This window comes from Solanum verrucosum, unplaced genomic scaffold (genome assembly GCF_900185275.1).
Source record: "Solanum verrucosum unplaced genomic scaffold, falcon-dt-bn FXZP01000207.1, whole genome shotgun sequence".
Taxonomy (NCBI): Eukaryota; Viridiplantae; Streptophyta; class Magnoliopsida; order Solanales; family Solanaceae; genus Solanum; species Solanum verrucosum.
In genome coordinates, this window is record NW_026019996.1 from 3,402,409 (window position 1) to 3,414,464 (window position 12,056).

General features: G+C 33.6%; 1 non-coding gene across 1 annotated transcript; it reads right to left on the bottom strand.

The window, feature by feature from the left end:
* Nucleotides 1-9,223: 9,223 nt before the first annotated feature.
* LOC125819375 (U6 spliceosomal RNA) lies at nucleotides 9,224-9,325 on the bottom strand. Its single transcript, XR_007442457.1, has one exon. It is a non-coding gene; the product is annotated as a U6 spliceosomal RNA (small nuclear RNA).
* Between the last annotated feature and the right edge of the window lie 2,731 nt (nucleotides 9,326-12,056).

Genomic DNA, 12,056 nt, shown 5'->3' on the forward strand with positions numbered 1-12,056 from the left:
TTTTAAATTGTATGCATTATGAACAAGGTATTGAATCATTAGCTTTGCTGGATTTGTTGAATTTGTTTGCTTGTCGAATACGAAAATAATGATTGATTGTAAAAAGACAGACTTTTTTTGATTGGATTTTTGTTGTAACTTTTGTGTAATACAAATTTGAGGAGGTACAATTTTCGACAACAATTTGTACTGAATGTTTGTTTTTTTTTGTTTGGTTATTTGTTTTATTTTTTTAAAAATAAATTGTATCCCTAATAAAAAATTATATGATAAAAGTAATGAAAATATGTAAGTGGTTGATCTGAATATAAGTTCTATATGTGTGTAGGATACATAATATGTTGGCAGATAAGAATATAAATGTAAATAAATCATATTTTAGCTTAGCTAGGTCCAAATACAAAATATGTTGGAGGTGTCAATTGGAAATACAATTTTGTTATGCTATAATCTTGTTATTGTTCATAGCATATATTTGAAAATGGAAAATACAGTTTAGTTCAAAATATGGTACAAGTACTATTGTAAATACATAAATTTGTAATTTGGATACAAAATACTGGTAACATCTCTAATTCTGTATCTAGTAATGATTTGGGTATGTTTTTTTTTATTTGGTTGAATACAAAGCATATATGCGGAGAAGAACAAGAATTCTTGTAGTACTTGTGGGCACAAGGGGCATAATTGGTTGTCATGCAGGAATGGACCACAAACTGAATAGTTAGATATGTTTTGATTTTTTTTTGAAAAGTAATTTGAAAGTGTTTGTAAATATCACTTGTCCTCAGTTTTATGTAATTGATGTTTTGATCATCTTCAATGAATATTATATTTCAAAATGTATTCATATGCCATTTTATATTTGTATCCTATTATATATTCGTTGTAATATATTACTAAAATGTTCATATTCAGTATAAGTAAAATGATACAAAAACTAAACTAAAATAAGATAAAGTAGTTCTTATACCAAAATGAAAATACAAAAAAACTGTTGCGAAACAATTATGATGATATAGATTGAATGAATTAACAAATACAAAAAATAATTTGGCATTCATATGCCATTTTGTATATGTATTTGACAGATCACTAAATATTCTGACATATCATATTGTATATGAATAATCGTGGCAACACACATTGTATATGTATTTGAAAGATCACTAAATAATCCAACCTATGTTACTGTATTTTAAGGCATATCCATTTGTATTCAATAATCTATGGTGAGATAAGAGATATGCCATAATGAATACCAACACATGAAAATAAATTAAATTATAAAGCACACAACACAACTACAACTAATGTGCCCGTAATGAATATAGAACAATCAAGAAACAGGTAATAATGAATACAATTTGATATAGCATCATTGTTTGTTATAAAATAATTCAAAATGTTAATATGTATCATTGCTTTCCTGGATACAACCCTCTTAAATGGATGATTCCCAAATACAAGATACAACATATGCAATCAACGAAAAACACAATATATATATATCAAACCTTTTTAATGATAAATCAAAACTTCATACGATCAAAATGATAAGTATGCAGAATAAACTGCTACATAAAAGTTAATGTATAATAGACGAAGTAGTTTAGAATAAAGCAAGATTAACCATCTACTATAAATACACGACTATTATATTTCAATTGTTTCACAACCATCACGAACTATGTGAGGCATGTTATGCCTTTGGGGTGCCTCACTATCACTAATCGCTCCGGCGTCAAGCTTCTGTTGGCCATAGTTCCAAAGAATTGCAACATATCTTGACCTTAAAAACATTACATCGAAGTTACAGGCTGAATTTCCTTGTCCATAAGACAATCACTCGTCATAAGCAAGCATATAAATACCGCAATCCCTATGTACAATAAGAGAATAGAAAAATTCTAACTTAACTTGGCAAGCATATAAATATAAAATTCTGCCATAATGTAACTTAAAAACTACATCACATAAATACAAATTTATACCATAATGTAACTTATAAATCAAAACCAAACATATACAATAATTACAATGATCTAATGAATACACCAACTACGCCATAGTGAATACAAAACAATGAAATACTACTGAATGAATACAGTTAATATGTATCTTTACTTCAACTTAGAAAACAATCAAATAGCATCACTATTTGTTAAAAATCAAAACAAATGTATAAAGATTATTGTATCTTTACTTTACTGGATATGAACAAGACTCTCACAATGTCAATAACTAGAAAATGATAAATAAAGCATAATGAATACAACCACATGTAAAACAACACAACTAAAACAAAATATTCCATAATGAATACAAAACAAACAAATAATAAGGAATGTATACATCTGGTATAGCATCACAACACAATTACAACAAATATACCACAATAAACAAAAAATCATCAAATAAAATTCATTAATAAAATCTGAAATAGCATCTTCATGTAAATTATAAATATATCATTGATTTACTGAATACCTACCAATGTAGAAAACAAGAAAGCCATGGTTCCAAATATGTGGTACATTATCAGAACTAACAAAAATATCCCCAGAATACAAAAATTCATTTAAATTTGGAAATACAAAATACATACTAACAAACTCACAATAAATTTCCATAGACATTTCCAAATTTATTCAATGTCAGTACAAATACTGAATGGATTTTTGAATACAAAAAAATTTAGATCAAACCGTAAGTCTAACATAAAATTATTGAAAAAATTGGTCCTTTAACAACTTCAATTGAACATGCAAATTACAGAAACATGCAAAAATACATAAAATACCTCTTCACCAACTATTTGGTCTTCATCGTTATGAATTTAAGGAAGGTTTTGCACACCAATTGGGTCCTGTAAGTGTCCCGATCGTCTCTCCTCCATCAATTTAGCAGCGGATCCTACATTATCCGTTATTTCTTGAGTAATACATAGATTAAAGAATGGGAAATCACTAGAAATTTGATGATTTAGTTGGATACCTCTAGTAAGTCTCTTAAATTCAGCCATTGGAGAGTGTTTTTTGAGGTTGTCAAACCCTAACCGAGATTGTAACTACAGACAACGATTCAGAAAGATTTAAACAACAATAAAATCAGAAAAAAAGGGGATAAAAATGAATACCTTAACCAATGGGATTGTTGAGAATCCAATATCTGAAACCAAAAATGGGGAAGAGCGATATGCGAAATCTGAATAATAGAGGAAAATTGAAGAGATAAATCTTACACAGAGAAAATAAATTATTATTTTTAAATATGAGAAAGAGTTAATTGAGAGATGTGTAATCAATGTGAGGGAAATGAGGACACACTATTTTTTTTAAAATAATGATATTTTTGACATTTTTACTAATATTTTTTAAAGTATGGAGGTTTTTACTAAATATGTTAGTTTTTTTGATCAATTTGCTAATTTTTCCTAAAAAAAATCAAAGCCAAATCTTTATCTTTAGAAACTATATGAGAAAGTCCATCTCTTTGTCTTCTCCTTGACCAAAGTAAAAAAGAAACTATTGGGTTCCTACTTAATCTTTCCATAGCTATTTTGATTTGAAGTTTATCGGTTTGACTTATTGGTTATCGATTTTTAGAGATGCTAAACCATTATAGAACCATCAAGATATTGACTTATCGGTTATTTATTTATCGGTTATTGATCGTTATCGGTTTAACCGTTAAGATTTGACAAAAAAAACACTAAAAATCACTTAAAAACAAGGTGACAAACCAAATGAACCATGCACATGAGTTCACAAGTTACATATTTCTCAAAAGCGAACAATTTACATTGTATTATAACCAAGAGTTTGGGACAACCAGAAATAAAAAGTAGGAAATCAAAAATCTAAGTCAAACACTTTATATACAGAATGGTATACATATAATTATTTAATTTACTATCGGGTTATCGATTAACCCGTTAAGAAAAAACCTAAAACCGTTAAGAATCGATAACCCGATAATAAAATAAATCAAAACTGTTATCAAAACCGCTAAACCAATAACCATTACGGATAAACAATAACTTTTTTTCGGCTCAAGTTATCGATTTCAATTCGGTTTTGAAACAACCCTAGTTCTGACCATAGTATGCACCATTTTATCTTCCATCCTTTCTTCATATGTCTGGCCTTCAATTTGTCTCAAACAACTTTGCTTCCTTCAGGACTATTTGCGACTTTTCCTTCATGGATCATCGATCGATTTCGTTGGAATGTTAACTGGTAAGCTCCCTCTAAGATCTACATGAATTTTTGTTGCATTCTAATTTTTGCTACCTTCTTAAAATATTTTTCCCCAATATGCGTTCTGGTTCTTCCTTTGTTTAAAAAATTGATTGTTCTCTCTATGGAAAAAAATGTTCTCTGTTGATTGTCCTAGTTGATTTCGGTGTTTCAATAAAAAAAAAATTCTTAGACATTTCAATGAATGCATTTCTGATATCATGTTATAGTTGTTGTGTGTCTACTATGCTGCAAAGCATATACGAGGGCTGCCCTCTGATCATGATGTAATGGAAAAAATAATGTGTATATTCTTAATTGATAGAAGACATGCCCCCTTCCCTTCCCTGCTGTTATAGTGATTGATTTCTCTGGTCGTTATCCTCAAATTAAGGACCAATTGTTTCTCTAGATTGATTATCTTTCTAGCCTGGACAGGTAACTCAAGGAAGGTGTGGAAACACGTGAACTTGAAAATGTCTTTCATTTCTACTATTTGTCTAATATATTCCCAAGAACTCCTTACTGAGAATTTTAAATTTTCATTTGACTCTTAACATCCATTTTGCTCGATCTAAGTTATTGTTATCTACTGGGTGAGGATTATTTTTTATCACATGTTTGACGTACTTACTGAGAATTCCTTACTGAGAATTTTTCATTTGACTCTTAACATCCATTTCGCTTGATCTAAGTTATTGTTATCTATTGGGTGAGGATTATTTTTTATCACATGTTTGACATACTTCTCAAGAGACAGTTTCTCAGACTTCGAATATTCTATCCTTCTGCATCAACAAACCTCTTAACCTCAATCTCCTTTTCCTCAATATCTGGAAGAATATGATATAAAGCTCCCAAACGAGTCAAGTTATCATACCAAAAGTTGGAAATTCCCTGTCCCATTTGCCACCAAATGTGAATCTCTAACAAAAATCATTATCTTCCAGATTGTGGAGGCACCTCTACAATTTGCAATTACTGGGTGACTTTTTGCAGTATTTGTTGATCATAAAAGAACTCCAAAGAGAAGGTTTACTTCTTACATTCCACCTTAGTTTGCAAAATATTGTATTTGAAACATCAAAAAGTGATCTGAACCCTACTCCACCTTCCTCCTTTGGCAAACACTTGTTTTCCTAGCTCACTCAGTGTCTTATTTTCGTTGTATTTGTATTTCCTCCAAAATAACCTAGCAAACCATCTTATGTAAATGCCTTATCACTCCTATGAGAGGGTTTAAAACTTATAACACATGAATAGACATGCTTTGGAGAACCATGTTTTATCAACACAACCCTCTCACCATAAGATATCATTTTTCCTTTCCATGACTGGATCCTGTTACCTACTTTCTTGATCATATATCATAGTAGCATATTTAATTTTCATCATAAAATATAGGGCAACCAAGATAAGTAAAAGGAAATGAACCTTGCTTGATTCACAGTCTTTCAATATTCTGATCATTACTTTCATAGATTTCTTGTCTGCATAGGAAAATAACATGGTATCATCTACATATGCAAAATGGTTGATAGTTGTACTCCATTTAGGAACCCCAAACCCCTTGAATCCCTCTAGCTCATTTAAAGGCATTCGACCCTCTTGAAAGGGTCTCTACTGCAATAATGAAGAGGGTTGGTGAAAAGGATCTCCTTGCTTTTATTCCCCAGGTAGATTTAAAAAAAACCTTGAGCTTAACCGTTTAACCAGACTAAGTACTAGTTATATGCTAGTAACCTGTACACAATGTACCTCTTCATATAAATCAAATTTCCTAAAAACTTTAGTAATTGAAAAGACAAGATAGCCTGTCATAGGCCTTAGTCATATGAATCTTTATTACTTAGTTTGTAGATTTGGTTCTTATTTTGATATCCCTTATAATTTCCTGTGCCAATAATACATTTTCCATAATACTCATACCCTTCACAAAGCTAGTTTGATTTTTAGAAATCAACAAGGGAAGTAATGTAACTAACCTACCATGTACTACTCTAGAGAACACCTTGTTGATGAAGTTGCTTAAACTGATAGGTCTTACATCTGAAAATGTATTAACTTGATCTTCTTGGAGAGCAACTCCAAATTTTTTGAGTTACAAATCTTGGCAAAGTTTCTCCTCTAAAGAAATGTTGCACCACTGCTATAACAACCCTTTATAATATCCCAACAAGACTGGTAAAAGACCTCTGTAAACCCATCAGGCTCACTATCACTCTCCCTTTTAAAAGCATGAACAACAACCTTTACCTCCTTCTCTTCTTTTTCTTTAAAAGTTCAGTTTAGGCCATAGTGATCTTTGTTGAAGTATTCTTTGAGATGACAAAATTATCAGAAAAACAATCTTCAGTGAATTGTTTCTCAAGAAACTGCATTACTTTAGTGGCCATCCCATTGCTCTCTTCAATCCAATCATCAGTATCATTTTTTAATTTGGTTTAGTTGCAACCTCCTCCTTCAGCCATTGACATAAACATGATAAAATTTAGTGTTCCTTTACCCATCAACAAACCAACTCATCCCATCTTTCTGTCTCTAGTACTCTTTTTCTAGGTAAAGATAAATGGAAAGGTCTGTATGTGCCTTGTGTAACTCTGCCTGTTCCCTATGAGGAATCCAATTCAAATTGCATTTCTTGAGTTTTAATCACCTCCTTTAAAGTAGCAACTTTTTGGAAAATACTACCATAGACCTCTTGCTCCACTAAACTAAAACGTGCTAATATTTTTTAGTTTATGATGAAAAATTAGCATAGGTTTCCCATAAGATCAGTCCCTAATGTGTCTTCACCAATTATAAAAAATCAGTACGCTTAGTCCAGAAGTTCATGAACTTACAAGGTTTGATCATAACTCTTGAGTTTTTGTGAGAACCATAATTCTAAAGGAGCATGATCATACCATCTTTTAATCAGGTGTTTGGCGTAAATAACAAGGAACTCATCCAATAATCTCTGATTTCTTAAAGCTCTATCTAGCCGTATGAAAATACAAGCTTCATCAGTCCTCCCATTCACCCAAGTATAGGCAATGCGACTGAAACCTAAAACTAAAAAACCACACTACGTTATGCAATTAGCAAAATCTTCGGTTTCTTGGTAGAAAATTGGGATACCCCAAGCTTTTCTTCCCAAGATAGAATTACATTAAAATCTCCTTCCACCATCCAAGGGATAGGATGATGATCGGCATGATTCCGTAAAGATTCCCAAAGCTTCTTCATGATTCCTACTTGACATGAAACATATACCACTGTGAAGAGAAAACCCTCATCCCAAGCTTGCTGTTTGAATCTTGATGGTCAGATTTTGTGTTGTAGCTGCTATTATGGTAAAAACCAAATCTATCCAGAAACATTTGCCATAGCAACCTAATGCCCAATCTCCTCCTATAAATATCAATGTTTGATGGATCTTCAAAAGGCTCCATCAATCCTATTAATCAATACCGATTTCTTCTATTTAGATTAGTCCAACTTCTCAAAATTTTGGTGAGTATTAACTGATCTAATGTTCCAAAAGATTATATTAGTCACCATAGATGAACTTTTCGTGAAGCATTCCTCTTTGATGAAAGTCGAATTGGAGTTTCAGATTTCTTATCACATTTTCAATCTTTTTGCTTGTTGTTATTTCCCTTTATTTATCTACCTGCTTGGGTGATAAATCACCAACCTTTGCAATTAGATTAATGTTATTATTCAATGACTCAATTGTGGCATCAACTGTTATATCCTCATCATGGACTTCATTAAACTTAATGGTATCTATGTTAACCGGGATAGAAATGTGTGTAAGCATTAACTTCCTTGAACTCCATTTTATTATTTCCTCCTTGTGCACTACTGATTCCAGTATTAACCACAATGTTTTGTTTATTTATTATTTTCCGCTTTTAGATGACAAATGATACCTGACCATTACATCTTCTTCTTCGTTGTTTTCACCTACACAAGCTTTCTCTGATTTTTTGTTCACTAGGCTCTTCTATATCCTAATCGCCCACCCCTTCATTAGAGCATATATCTTCCCCCTTTGAACTACATCCTATTTTTTTTGGCCACTCTCATCTTCCTCACTTTTGGTGTATTCCCCGCCTTTCACTTTATCTAAATTGTTGTTATCTTTAACAATATTTTCGTCATTCTTCATAGTGATTTGTTTATCAATTGTGTTCTTTGTAGCTTTTATTTGTTCCCTCTCCTCAACCGTATGTTGAGTATTCCCTGAGCTATCATTTTAGAATTATTTTGTATTTGTGTTCTTGTAATTTGAGCCATTAAATTAGTTGCAATAACTTCAGTATTCCATGTGTTATTTTCCGTTATCTGCTGATCTTTTCAATGTTGCCTGCAATTGTGATCACTGTATTATTTTGTGATTTTTCACCTTGATTTTGATTGTTCCCCACATTATTTCCACTGGTCTTGTCAAACAAAGTTTCAATCCAAGCTTTGCAAGATTGATGTTATCCTATAGGTTGACTTTGAGTAAGATTTGTGTTCACCTGATCATTCTCATTATTCTCTAGGGTAGAAAAAGAGTTTCATGTCTGAATCTCTTTGACATTGTTTTTGCTCTTCTCTTATTGAGGTTTCATGTCTTTGTTAGGAGTTAAAACACACATATCTTTTGTGGCATTCCATATCTTCTTTGTGTCATTTCTTTGTTTTCGTTCTTTTCCCTTGTATGGAATTTCTTTCTCTTTATTTTCCATGTCTGGAACATGTTCCCTTGATATTAAGGTCCAATGACCTTTCCGCTGGCCAAAGTTCTTTGACCCATTTGTTATTTGTATCCACCATTGTGTCTTCTTCTTTTTGACTTTTCAATTCTGGGTGGATTACAAAACAATCTTATTCCTTATGTCCTTGAAGTTTGCAAGTTTTGTAATACTTCGACATAAAATCATAGCGTATCGTAAACCACGTTGACATGATTTCCCAAAGAACTGGTCTTCTTTACCCCCCACACTAAAAAGAGTTTGGACCATTTCTCGATTTGTGCATGTCATTCTTGCGCAGGTCCATGCTAATATTTTCTGTATCTTTCCAATTTTATCGGATGTCCCCGAAGGGAAAAGTTTCATAAAATGCTGAAAAGTTATATTACATATACTATTCTGTCATTCATTCTCTCAATAACTCCAAAACACGAAGAGTCTCTCCGGTCTTACATGAATTTTGAAAACAATGAGGAAACATTATATTTTGGTTTTACTTTATTGCTTCATTCCATTTGGATTCCCGATCTTTATAGTTAGACTTTTTGCTATTGCTTCATCTAGTCACTATTTAGTTCCTCATGTTGACATTATACATTTGCTTTGCAAGCTGAGTCGATCTATGATTCTTACTAGAGGTACCTAATATTTTGGTACTCATGGTACGCTCTGCATCACTTTTTCTTGATGCAGATACGAGCGCCAGTTGACAACATTGATTCACGTGGACTTCCGAAGATGGAGGGTGAGCTAATGATGTCCTTGTTTGACTCAGTTGTTATAACCCTCTAGGTCATTCTTATGTTTATGTCTTCTGTTAATTTTAGAGCATTTCTATAGCGACCCCAAGTCTTTTATGATTTGCTGGGACCGCAGTTCTTCACTGATCGTTCATTTGCTACTTATACAAATTTATATGTTTTGGAGCTATCGAACCTTTAATGGTCATTTTTTTATTTGAAGTTCAAGAAGATGAACTCAAAATCTAATTTTGACGATTCCATCAACTCCGAAAGAGTCATTTTGGGCTGCTGGCATAGTTGACACGACTCCCAATGTCACTCCCGAGCTACCCTCGAGACGCAGACACGACCTAGGACCACAAGTGATCCCAAACTAACCCTGCTGGCATGATCATGAGCATACTAAATATAAACTGAATAGTAGAAACAGTGCGGAAGCTATAATCATAAACAAAAGAAAAGATGGGAATACCCATATACTATAACTGAGATATATGAAAACTGATGAGTTTAATACAAAGAAGATATTAACTCAATACTAAGCTGAATCTAACTATGTCTGAAAAAGCCTCTAACTGACTAGAAATGTGGGACAGCCCAGCTAATCTAGCAAAACTGAAACTAAAGGACTAAAAATACTGAAAAGAAACTCATGACTATTGTCCTCGAGAATGAGGACTCACCACTGATTCTGCTGAACTGAGATCGGGAACGATCTAAGCGTGATCTGGATGCTGAGAACCTGAACCTACATCACGAGAGAAGATGTAGCGCACGTATGCGTCAGTACTTGAAAGGTACTGAGCATGCAGATAGAATAACTGAAATAACATATAACTGAACAAAGCAATAAAGCAATGAATAATCTGAACATGATATAGATACTGAATACTGAGAAACTGAATGCAATGACCAATTTATAACATGCTGAAAATGAATACTGATAAATGGTCAATGCAATAGAATCTGACTGAACTGTGGGAGCTACTAATAACCGACATAAAACACATGAGCTAAATGTGGAGTCCGATGTATACGCCCCATCGAGAGGACCCAATATACCCTGCCAGAGGTATAGAGGCATGCTGGCGTGATCACTAAACTGATGTTGCCCACAGAGGGGACTTACACCTACGTGGCTCGTAGTTCTGGGACTATATGGGTACGCTGAAACCCTAGTCCAACTCGGTATTATGCTACTCCCAATGATTAAGTATTAACACATTATGACTGAATTTCTGTAAATACTGGATAGCTCGAAATGAACATGCAAACTGAGAATGCAACAATTAATCTGATAATGATGCATTCATAAACTGAGGCATGTATAACTGAATACTGAAATATCTGACCTAGCATGTGTAATTCAAGAACTAAAGAAATACATAGCTAGGGTTCTGAAATTCATGCGATAAACTGAGCAATAACATGATAATCTGATTTGGAACATTTAAATAAACAATAATTCTAAATTCTAGAAACCCTAGGTCTGTTCATAATAAGGAATCAAGAATCTGACTGAATTCTAGGGACCTAATGGAAAGGAACCCACTAGTGAAATCCCACATACCTGGTGACGAATTCCACGGAGAAATCTTTCGATTTCGGGCTGGAACTGAAGAAACTTGTGCGTTCTTGAACTAGGGTTCTTGACTTTTTCTCCTCTTGCTTCTAATTTTCTAAGTTTGATTAATGATTTGACTTAGGTAAGTTCTAGTTATGTTTCTAGGCTTAAACTGAATTAAAACCTCATGATTTAGGGTCTAAACGACGTATCTTAGGGGTTAAACGAAATAGGAAAAGACCAAAAGACCCTGAATTAACTGCTGTCGGAGTGATCACGGACGGACCTACGGCCGTAGGTCAATCTACGGTCCGTAGATTGGGTCCGTAGGTCAAGTCTGCCCGACAGGCTTCACTAAAACGAGCATAACTTTTTACTCGGAGGTCGGAATTTAGCAAACTCGGTGGCGTTGGAAAGATAATTCAATTATCTATCTAACCATAGGTCATGGGACACATAATTCATTTTGTTAAAGTTATGACCATCTGAAGTTGACCCATCAAATTTTCAGCTAACTGGCTGCTATCTTATCTACGGTCAGACCTACGGACCGTGGATCGAACGACGGTCCGTGCTGGTCACCGTAGTTCATGTCAGAGGCTGGGTAAAGGTCTTGATCCACGGACACAGACCACGGACCGTGGTCTGATCTACGGACCGTTCTGTCCGTGGTCGAGACTTAGCCAATTTTGAGCTGCTTTGGGGAGGGGTTGCAGTGGTGAACCACGGACCACCAGCACGGGCCGTGGTCTGACCTACGGTCCGTGGATGGTGACCGTAA